The sequence below is a fragment of the Crocuta crocuta genome, unplaced genomic scaffold (genome assembly GCF_008692635.1).
Source record: "Crocuta crocuta isolate KB4526 unplaced genomic scaffold, BGI_CrCroc_1.0 scaffold96, whole genome shotgun sequence".
Lineage (NCBI taxonomy): Eukaryota > Metazoa > Chordata > Mammalia > Carnivora > Hyaenidae > Crocuta > Crocuta crocuta.
In genome coordinates, this window is record NW_027531522.1 from 304,915 (window position 1) to 316,962 (window position 12,048).

The 12,048-nt window shown below is 38.0% G+C and overlaps 1 protein-coding gene and 1 non-coding gene across 10 annotated transcripts in view; one reads left to right on the forward strand and one right to left on the reverse strand.

The window, feature by feature from the left end:
- ABI1 (abl interactor 1) overlaps positions 1-12,048 on the forward strand; it is a 129,457-nt gene that overhangs the window by 19,479 nt on the left and 97,930 nt on the right. The window lies entirely within an intron of this gene.
- LOC144238653 (U6 spliceosomal RNA) lies at positions 3,929-4,035 on the reverse strand. Its single transcript, XR_013337177.1, has one exon. It is a non-coding gene; the product is annotated as a U6 spliceosomal RNA (small nuclear RNA).

Consider the following 12,048-nt stretch of genomic DNA (forward strand, 5'->3'; position numbering starts at 1 on the left):
AGTAGCTTGAGTAATACCTCATAAAAAACTTAAAAGTTCCCTACATAAGAATTCTCTTAGCATATACTATTTGGATAGTTAATTATTTGGATAGTTTTTATATTCTGAGTCTTACTATTGCTCTGTTTATTTTACTTCTCAGTAGCACTAATTTTGAAATACTTTAATTCATATATTTGTTTCCTCCAAATTTCAGCAATGCTAAAAATTTTGTAATATGTTGGAATATTTATTTATTTATTTATTTTTACAAATAGTTTATTGTCAAATTAGTTTCCACATAACACCCAGTGCTCTTCCCCACAAGTGCCCTCCTCCATGCCCATCCCCCCTCCCCCCCACATCCATCAGTCCTCAGTTTTTGTCAGCATTCAAGAGTCTCTCATGGTTTGCCTCTCTCCCTTTCCCCCACCATTTCCCCTCTTCTTCTCCCCCTTGTTCGTCAGTTAAGTTCCTCCTAATCCTCCTATATGTGCAAACATATGGTATTTGTCCTTCTCTGCCTGACTTATGGAATATTTATTTAATAGGAAGTTGTTTAAATTATATGATTTTTATGCAGCAGTATGAAATACTAATTTTAAAATGATAAAAAGATTCCCCCACCTAGCCTGGTGTGTCAAAGAAATAATGTTAAAGTTGAGATCTGAAGAGTGATCATATGTTAGCCAAAAAGGGGTTAGATATTGGAAAAACAATGTGCTTACCAGAGGAAACAGAAACACATACATAGGCCAAAAGGTGAGTGAGAGCAGAGTGATGTTGAATAAGATACAGACCTGTGTGTGCTTTAGAGTATAGTGAGCAAAGAGTTGGTCTTTTTTATGAGGCTGATGAGAAGATATTGAAAGTTTTAAGCAATGGGATGACGTTATCATTTTTACTTTTAAAAAAGATTACTCATGTTAAGAGTGGAGAACAGATTGGAAGGAGGCTTGTGTATGGATTGGAAGGAGCCCAAGAAGAGATTGGGGGTTGGCTAGTATAGAGCTGATGGTAGCAAGTGGTAGTGAATTATCTAAAATCTCTAGTGCCTAGAATCAGTGTGGTAGGCTGTGACTACTTACTTTTCTTTTCTAGAAAAAGGAGTGTTTGAGGCTATAGGAATGTGCTAGAAGTAGTTCAACAAATAGTTATTTGATATTCAACAAAGATTTACTGTCTTTATGAAAGGCTATGGTAAGTATGGTAAGTACTGTGATGTCATGTTTGTGATGTCTATTATATGTGATATAGTTATATAAAAATCATTGACTAATAGAGGATTAAATAGAAGATTAAATAGATTAAATAGAAGCCTTAAATTTAGGGAGGAGAAAATTGATCTTTAGTACTTATATTTAAATGAGGAAATATTTGGTATGGAAGAAAATAATTGTTAGTTTGGAAAGGGTTTCAATTTTAATTTTGGCAATCAATCACTAGAATTTTGCATGTGGAAAGAAAAAATGTCAAGCAGTTTTCTGTTTTGTTTGTTTTTGTTTAAATTTTTTAAGAGCGTCTAGATATTGAATACATTCCTATAAAAGATGCAAATAATACTATTGTATTAAAGGCAAAACCTAGAATTCCTCTTTCTTCTACCCATGTTCCTACTCATTTCCCTTCCTCAAACTGTTCTCAGGGTTTTTTTTAAACGTTTAAAAAAATTTTTTTAAATGTTTTATTTATTTATTTCTGAGAGAGAGACAGAGAGAGAGACAGCGTGAGCAGGGGAGGGTCAGAGAGAGAGGGAGATACAGAATCTGAAACAGGCTCCAGGCTCTGAACCAGCTTTCAGCACAGAGCCCAACACGGGGCTCGAACCCATGAACCGTGAGATCATGACCTGAGCCAAAGTCAGATGCTTAGCCGACTGAGCCACCCAGGCGCCCTGTCAGGTTTGTTTTGTATCCTTCCACATTTTACTCAAGGAATGAGGTAGTTTAGGAAGATTCATCTGGTGGTGGTGCAGGATGTTTTAGTGAAGAGACAGACTGGATGCCACATGATTAGTTAGAGGATTTGTATTTGTCCAGATGCAAAGAATATTTCTTGAATTGATATAGCTGTATTTAAGATTGTAAAGGAAGAAATGCAAGCATCAGGAAGTCTTGGTGAAGGAGAGAAATGGGTAGATAGGGAAAGGGAGAACGCAGAGATGACTGATTTTACCTGTAGTTGTTCTCCTCCAGCATAAAGCTAATCCGCCTACAGAAGGTAATTTGCAGTCACAGAAGTGAATCTATAGACCTTCTCTTTTCAACCGTTAGTACACAGTTGGTTCCGACACTTCCCAAGTTTTACTCCTCCACAGTTAAATTGATTGACAGAGCAGTGGGTTGGAGAATAGGAATAAGGCTTGACTGTTAGCTGGCTGTGTGGGCAGAAGCCAGGAGAGGGAGGAAAGAGGAGAGGGGCTCCGAGGTCTCTGGCTATATAGGATGATAGCAGGAGGTTGTGCAGATTTCTCCTTCTAATGTTAATTTTGATGTTCTGTTCTAATCTTCTCTATTATAGACGTGGACAGTTTTAGACACTTAGAATCTTTTTATAAGTACTTTGAAAACGTGTGACTTATATGTAGATTGAGAATTGTCCCTTAAAAAAAAAAAAAACTTTGAGAGAGACTTATGAGGAACAGTGCAGTGTTCAGGGGTTTTAGGGAAGACTTCTCATAAAGACTGAGTTTAACTGAGTCATGGGTTTAAAGAGTAAGGGGCAAGGGAGGTTGGGAGGCAAGGGAGGTAGGTAGTAGGAACAGTGTGTGTACCAAGACATGTTTGAGAGAGCTACAAGTAGTTTGCTTTTGATGGTGTCAGATGTAGGGGAGGGTAGTTGAGATGATGAGATCTCAGTCAAAAAATACCAGACTGCTGTCATTAAACTGTAGATAATCAGGTCAGTGTTCCCCACATTTGACAACAGAGAAACTTGTTTTAAATTTAATACTGATAAGATGAAAATTTTGCTTTTGGTATGTCCCGATATGTATTCTGTTCCTTGTTGAGACACCTTTGACATAGTCACCAGAAACCAGTGAATAAGTGGGTAAATGCAGGAGAGTTAATTTATAGGTCTAAATAAATCGTTTTTGTATGAACTGCTTGCATTAGTGGATTTGTTATATTAGTGTTTATTAATATCTTGTGGGATATAGAGCCATTTATCTTCAATTCAGTTGTGCATTTCTTCCACTCATCCTTGTTCCTCACTCTCCCCCGACCCAAAGCAAACAAACCAAAAAAATTTTAAAAAGGAAGAAAGGCAGCATGGTGCTATCTGTATGAAAATCTTGGTACTCTCTGGGTTTTTGTTTTGTTTTGCTCTGATTTTTTTAAATTTTTAGTTTTTAATGTTTAATTTTGAGAGAGTGGGAGAAGGGAAAGAAAGAGAGGGAAATAGAGAATTGGAAACAGGTTCTAGGCTCTGAGCTGTCAGCACAGAGCCTGACGCAGGGCTTGAACTTGGGACCAGCAAGATCATGACCTGAGCTGAAGTTGGACGCTTAACTGACTGAGCCACCCAGGTGCCCGCTTTGATTTTTCAAAAATGTTTATTTATTTATTTTGAGGGAGAGAGAGAGCACAAGCAGGGGAAGGATAGAGAAACCCAGGCAGGCTTTGTGCTGCCAGTGCAGAACCTTACACGGGCCTCGATCCCATGAAGGGAGATCATGACCTCAGCTAGAATTGAATGGTACCCTCAACCAACTGAGCCATCCAGGCACTCCTGTTTTGCTTGATTTTGAGTGAAGAGGTGAGATGGTTTAAGGTGAGAGGAGGAATAAATATTTACATCACTGAGAAGAATTGAAATAAAACATTACTTTTACAGTTAGAAGTCCTAGAAAAAAGTTTGTTTTCTAACCATTTTGTGGTTTCATGGAAATCAAAGCCAAACTATGGTTCCAATTTATTAATTAAACAAATTACATGACATTCTTTAAAAAAATGTGGAATGCTTCATGAATTTGCACATCATCCTTGCGCAGGGGCCATGCTAATCTTCTCTTTATCGGTCCAATTTTAGTATATGTGCTGCTGAAGCAAGCACAAAATTATAATCTTTTTAGGGGGGAAATGAGGAGTAGATCAAGTCCAGGCTCAGGATTAAAAAAAAAAAATCTCACTAGGAGATGTTGATATCCTCTTGGGGTTGAAAATCACTTGTTCTAGAGCAGGATGTTTTCAGCAAAGGGCGGGATAGTAATTATCTTAGACATTGCAAGCTATATGATCTGTCATAACTATTCAACTGCCTTTGTAGTAAGAAAGCTATAGATGATATGTAAATTAATAGATATGACAGAGTTCCAATAGAATTTTATTTGCAAAAACGGGATTAAGTATCTATTTATTAAAAAAAATTTTTTAAGTTGATGTATTTATTTCCAGAGAGAGTGAGCAGGGGAGGTACAGAAAGAGGGAGAGAGAGAATCCCAAGGGGGCTCCACACTGTCAGCACAGAGCCTGACGTGGAGCTTGAACTCACAAACTATGAAATCATGACCTGAGCCAAAACCAAAAATTGAACACTTAACTGACTGAACCACCCAGGTGCCACCAGGAGCAAGTATTTAGCCTGAGGGTTGTAGTTTGCAGAACCCTATTCTACAGCCTGAACTTTAGTTACTGTGTTATACCGCTGATGGACCAAAACTGTTTGGACTTCAAAACTGTTTGAAGTAAGATACTGACTGAAATGGATTCCTTTCTTTTCTTTTTTTAAATAGACTTCTTTTAGTTTTAAATTCACAGCAAAACTGATGGGAAGGTACAGAGATTTCCCATATACTTTTCACCCTTACACGTGCATAACCTCCTGCATTATTAACATCCCTTACCAGATGGTTTGTTTGTTACAGTTGATGAACCTACATTGACTCATCATTATCACCCAGAGTCCTTTTAATTTACCAGCTTCCATAGTTTAGGGTTAACTCTTGGTGTTGTACTTTCTTTGGGTGTGACAAATATATAATGACAGCTGTCCACCATTATAGTGTCATACACTGTAGTTCCACTGCCCTAAAAGTCCTCTGTGCTTCACTTATTCATCCTCTGTTCTAACCCCAGGCAGTGATTTTTTTTACTGTCTCCATAGGTCTGCTTTTTCAAGAATATCATATAGTAGTCAGAATCATATGATATGTAGCCTTTTCAGATAAGCTTCTTTCATGCAGTAATACGCATTTAAGGTTTCTCCATGCCCTTTCCTATCTTGATAGCTCATTTGTCTTCAGCTGTGAATAATATTGCATTGTTTGGATATACTACTTTATTTATCCATTCACCCACTGAAGGACGTCTTGGTTGCTTCCAAGTTTTGGAAGTTATGAGTAACAGCTGGTATAAACAGTTTTATTCAGGTTTTTATGTGTACCTAAGTTTTCAGTTCCAAAGTGGCTGTGCTGTACCATTTTACATTCCCACTGTTGATGATTGAAAGTTCTAGTTGCTCCATATCTTTATCAGCATTTGATGTTGTCAGTGTTCTGGATTTTGGCCATTCTAATATGTAGTGATGGCTTGTTTTAATCTGTGTTTCCCATGACATATGATGTGGAGCATATTTTCATACGCTTATTTTCTGTGTTATCTTTTTTGATGAGGTGTCTGTAAGGTCTTTGACCCACTTTAATTGGATTGTTTGTTTTCTTAGTGTTGAATTTTAAGAGTTCTTTGTACTTTTTGGATAATAATTGTTATCAAGTATGTTTTGCAAATATTTTCTTCCATTCTGTGTCTTGTCTTTTTCTTCTCTTGATGGTGTCTTTTGTAGGCAGAAATATTTAATTTAATTTTTAAGAACATTTTAATTTTAATGAAGTGTAACTTATTCTTTTATAGATTATGTCTTTAATGTTGTATCTAAAAAGTCATTGCTGTTAAGCAGTGGGTGGCTAGGTTGGTTAAGCATCTGACTCGGTTTCAGCTCAGGTCATGATCTCATGGTTTGTGCGATCAGGCCCTGCTTGGGGCTTTGTGCTGACAACACAGCACAGAGTCTGCTTGGGATTGTCTCTCTCTTTCTCAAAATAAATAAAACTTAAAAAAAAAAAGTCATTGCTAAACCCAAGGTCATTTAGATTTTCTTCTCTGTTATCTTCTAGGAGTTTAACAGTTTTGGATTTTACATTTAAGTAGGACTGTGATAAATTTATTTTTATGTTTATTAATTTTTGAGAGAGAACATGTGAGTGGGAAAGGGGCAGAGAGAGAGGAGCGGGGACAGAGTCCAAAGTGAGCTCACGCTGTTAGCACAGCACTGTGAGGGGCTTAAATCCGTGAACTGTAAGATCATGACCCAAGCTGAAGTCGGATGCTTAACTGACTGAGCCACTCAGGTGCCCCAGGACTGTGATAAATTCTTGTGAAGGATATCAGGTCTTTGTTTAGATTCATTTTTTTATGCATATGGATATCCATGTGTTCCAGTACTGTTTTTTGAAAAGATTTTCTTGCTCCATTGTATTGTCTTTGCTCCCTTATCAAAGATCAATTAAGTGTATTTATGTGGGCCTATTTCTGGACTCTCTTTTCTGTTCTTTTGATCTGTATTTTTGTTCTTCCAGTATCACATTGCTTTGATTACTGTGGCTTTATAGTAAGTCTTGAAGTTGGGTAGTGTCAGTTCTCCAACTTTGTTTTCAAAATTATGTATTGCCTATTCTGACTCTTTTTCTCTCCCATCTAAATTTTATTTATTGAAATTTTTCCAGGTTCATTGAGATATAATTGACATGCAACATTGTGTAAATTTGAGGTGTATAACGTGATGAGTTGATACACGTATAGATTACAAACTGATTACCATAATAGGATTAGTTAACACCCCCATCATCTCACATATTAACTACTTTGTTTTGTGGTAAGAGCCTTTGTGATCTACTCTCAGCCACTTTTCAGGTATATGGTACAGTATTGTTAGTCACTGTTGTTACCATGCTGTACCTTAGATTCCCAGGACTTACTCATCTCATAACTGGAAGTTTGTACCCTTCATCAACATCTCCCCATTTCTCCTACCATCACCCTTGGCAACCACCATAAACTCTCTGTTTCTATGAGTTTTGGCCTTTTTTGATTCCACTTTGTCACAAATGAGAGGATTTTCTACTTTTCATAACTGCAAATCTTTCTATGTGCCACGTCTTTATTCATCTGTAGATGAACACTTTAGTTTGTTTCCATATCTTGGCTATTAGGAATAATGCTGTAGTGAATGTAGATCCTGGTTTCATTTTCTTTGGAAATGTACCTAAAAGTGGGATTTCTGGATCATATGGTAGTTCTGTTTTTATTTTTTTCCAGGAAACTCCATACTGTTTTCCATGTGACTGCACCAGTTTACATCTCACCAACTAGGCACAAGGTTTCCTTTCCACCACATCCTCACCAACACTTGCTAATGTCTTTTCTTTTTGATGATAGCCAGTCTGACAGATATGAAGTGATATCTCATTATAGTTTTGATTTGCATTTTAATTTTTAAGGTATTTCCTGCCTTTTTTGTTCTTTTTTTTAAATTAAAAAAAAAGTTTTATTTATTTCTGAGAGAGAGAGAGAGAGAGACAGAGAGACAGCGTGAGCAGGGGAGGGTCAGAGAGAGGGAGATACAGAATCCGAAGCAGGCTCCAGGCTCTGAGCTAGCTGTCAGCACAGAGCCTGACGCAGGGCCCGAACCTACGAACTGTGAGGTCACGATCTGAGCCGAAGTCAGATGCTTAACCGACTGAGCCACCCAGGTGCCTCTATTTTTGTTCTTTTTTAAAAAGAAATTTATTTATTTTAAGTAAGCTCTCTGTGCCTGGAATGGGGCTTGAACTCAATGACCAATAACATATCACAAGCAGACCCTGAGATCAAGAGTCTCATGCTTTTCTGACTGAGCTAGTCAGATACCCCTGACTTGCATTTTTTCTGGTGATTAATGATGTTGAGCATCTTTTCATGTACCTGTTGGCCATTTGTATGCCTTCTTTGGGAAACTCTTCAGGTGTTCTGTGTTATTTATTCAATTATTTATTTGCTTGCATGGCTTGCTTGCTGTTAAGTTGTAGGAGTCCTTTATATATATGTATTAAATTTTTTTTTAATGTTTGTTTATTTTTGAGAGAGGGAGAGAGAGCATACACAGGGGAGTGGTAGAGACAGACAGAAAGATAGAATCCGAAGCAGGCTCTAGGCTCTGAGCTATCAGCATAGAGCCCGAGGCGGGGCTCAAGATCATGACCTAATGCTTAACCAGCTGAGCCACCCAGGCGCCCCAGGGGTCCAACTCTTGATTTTAGTTCAGGTCATGATCTCTTAGTTTGTGAGTTCAAGGCCCACATTTGGTTCTGTGCTGACAGTGCTGAACCTACTTGGGATTCTCTCTCCCCCCTTTCTCACTCTCTGCTCCTCTCCTACTTGCATGTGCTCTGTCTCTCAAAATAAATAAGGAAACAAAAAAAAAAAAAAAAGGTTATCTCCCTCTGCCCCTCTCTTCTGCTTACGTGTGCTCTCTCAAAATTAAAAAAAAAGTTTTCTGCCTCCTAATTAGGCCATTGCTCTCCTTGTAGACTCCAATAGTCACAAATTGTTTCTTTTTAATGCTATCCTAGAGTTACATGGGCTTTTTTTCCCCTCCGTTCTGCAGGGACTGGATAATTTAAAACTTTCTGTTTCCTGCTTCATAAATTCTTCTGATTGATCCTTCTGATTGATCTGATTGATGCATCTGTTGATTGTCTCCATTGCATTTTCTATTTTATTCATTGTATTCTTTGGCTTTAAAATTTCTGTTTGTTTCTTTGTTATGATTTATCTCCACCAAACTTCTCATTTTGTTTGTGTATTTTTGCTGATTTTGTTAAATTATCTTTGTTTTCTTGTAGTTCATTGAGCTTTCTGAAATGGCTATTTTGAATTCTTTTTTTTTAAAAGTTTATTTACCTTGAGAAAGAGAGTGAGCATGAGTCAGGATGGGCAGTGAGAGGGGGAGAGAGAGAATCCCAAGCAGGCCCTGCACTGTCAGTACAGAGCCCAATATGGGATTTGAACCCACAAACTGCCAAGGTCATCATCTGATCTGAAGAGTCAGATACTTAACTTACTGAGCCACCCAGTGCCTCTCTTTTGAATTCTTTATCTAGTAAATCATAGAACTTAATGTCTTTAGGGTTGTTTACTATAAAATTATTGTGAGCCTTTGATGGTATCTTTTCCTTGAATTTTCATGTTCCTTGAATTCTTGTGTTGTCTTCACATTGAAATAGCAGTCTCCTCTCCTCTCATCCTTACTGATTGTCTTTAGGACAGAACTGTCTTCTTTTGGCTCTGTTAGGGATTCTGAGACCTTCACCAGTCTTATATGGCTATGTCTGCACCAAATTTGCTTCTCTTTGTGGCAGAATTCTTAAGCTTCTGTATTTGTTTTTGAGTCTACAAAGTGCCTACTTGGCTTTCCCATAGGTGGTGTTTACATGCTCCTGTTAATGATGTCTCGCAGGCCTGATGATTTGGGCTGACTTTCTGTGTGTGTGCTCACCAGTTATGAGGTGAGGGTGTGTGTGGGTCAGGCCTGTGGGACACCAGTGGTGCCTGTGGGCCAGTTTGGGGAGGGTCCACAGGCAGTGTGTCCCCAGCAGCTGACTGTTGGGTTTTCTGTTTTGCGATCTGCCTGCTGGTCTGCTGGCTGCCCATTGCCTCCTAGTAATGCAGCTCATGGCTTAGTATTCTGGGTGGGGCAGGAAAGAAATGAACTTCTGTGGCAGTGTCACACATCTGGGGAAGTCAGGTACTCACTCACACAGTCTCATGTTTACCTCAGAGGAGAAATCCTTGGCTGAGAAGGCTCTCTTGGCACTGAGCTGTGCTGGAGCTGTCTTGGAGGAAGGATAACATGGGTAAAGTCAAACTGTTCCTCTTCTTTCAGACTTCTTTTTACCCCAGTGGTGTGCAGGAACTTTTCTAATGGACTCTTGGACTTCCACAGAGGTTCTCTCATCTGTGAGTGATTATCTGAATTTGTGTTCTTCAGGGGCTCGTAGACTGAAGCTGTGAGAAGCTGGAGCACTGGTTCATGGGCCACTTCAGGGTCCACATCCAGGACCATTGTCTGTATGTGTGTTACCTGATGGTGTGGGTGGATGAGAGCCCTTCCAGGTCTCTTGGCATGTGTGCTAGTGTCTGAACCAAAGCTAAATGGGGCTGTAACCAAGTCCCTTCTCTGTTATGGAGCAGATTCTGAGTCTGTAGCCAAGACCACATTCAAGTCAGCTGCTGGGGTGCTGGCCTGTCTTCTTAGAACAGCTCTCCTCACTCTTGGACTGCACTAGGGTTTCACAATCTCTTCTCTGGATCTCATAGCTCCGACAAAGGCATTTTTGTTGTAGATGGATGCCAGATTGTTGTGACTAAAGGTGAATATGTTGGGGAATATCTTTTCTGGCTGCCTTGTTGATATCACCTTTGCATGTAAACTTTAGAGTCTGTCAGTATTCACAAAATAACTTGCTAAGATTTTTGATTGGGATTGCATTGAATAGGTCAAGTTGGGAATAAGTGACATTTGGACAATATTGAGTCTTCTTCATGATCATGAAATATCTCTCCATTTTTAGTTCCTTGATTTTTTTCATCAGAGTTTATAATTTTCTCCATATAGATCTTGTACATATTTTCATATCTTGTTATGTAGCTTTCTTTTTAATGCTGTTGTATCCCTTTAATTGGCATTTTGAGTTCTAATTGGTTAAATTATTTGGTTTGGATTCAGCAGGTGGTAATTTATTAATAAAGTATTTTTTCCTCTTTTGCCTTTTTCTATTTTATAACTGATGTGTGTGAATAGAACATCCCTATGTTCATATCTCCGAATTTTTGGAATAGCTACACAAATGATTCTATATCTGTTTTGTTTGGCATGGCTATTACTTATAAAATTCACTTCATTTTAGTAAAGATTTATTAATTGATTCTTATACTTTTATAAATCTCATACTTTTACATTACAGATTAAGAAATCCCAGTAAATATAGGTTGTTAGATAGTATCATACTGGTCCTGATTTTTGGTTTGGAAAATGTGGTTAATGAATCACTAGGATGGAGACGGCCAAGACTGATTCTGTGAGACTATTGTAAGCTAGTATAAGTGAGGAAATAGGCAGAGTCATTGGTAGGACAAGGTACTTTTGTTGGTATTTATAGAACCTTTTTGTGTGTGTGTGTGTGTGTGTGTTTTTTTAAGCAGAAGTACTTTGTTGTTCTCAAGTCAGTTAATTAAGGGTGGTACTGATTGTGACAGTATTAACTACCACCTTACCTAATAGCTTGCAAACTGATGCATTATAGTCCTTAAGTAATTTCCTAACAGAGTCACATTTATTTGAGTATGAATTGGAGATGCGAATTTGTTACTTTAGTGAGGAATAACTTCGAAAAGTGTTAAATGTTTAATTTTTGTTTCTATCATTATAGAACTTCTAAACACAGCAGTGTTTTGTAGATGAAAAACATTCTCAGCTACCCTGACAAAGTCAGCTTTCTCACTCTAACTCTTTTAGTTAATTAGAATTCATTTGGTATATAGATTAGTTAATGATGACTTGGAGTGGTTCATCTTAGGGGAACTACTTTAGTAGTTTTACTCTGACACGTTAGAATTGTAGTTTATTCACTCTTAGAATTATAGACTGGGAGGCAGTGTGGTATAGTGGAAGACCATGGCTTTTGGAGACAGTGGTTCTGTTCCTTCCTAGCCATGGTACTTTGGGCAAATTACTTAACATCACTAACTTTCTTTATCCTCATTGTAAGTTTTTGTAAGTGAGATATATAACATAAAAATGCCTTTCTTGTGTGTGTGGTACAGAGTTTGTAATAGAATTCCTGTCTCCGTTCTTACCTTCTTCTCTTCATTTTCCCAGTCTGCTTTATAAAACTGCACCTGAAGAGCACTTTCTAAAACCAAAACCTAGTTCATGCTTTTTCTTCTTGAAAATCCTTCAGTGGATCCCTTAGCCTCAGGGTGAATTCCAAATTCCTCAAGGGCCTGTAGGTTTTTTCTAGTCTTGTATTTC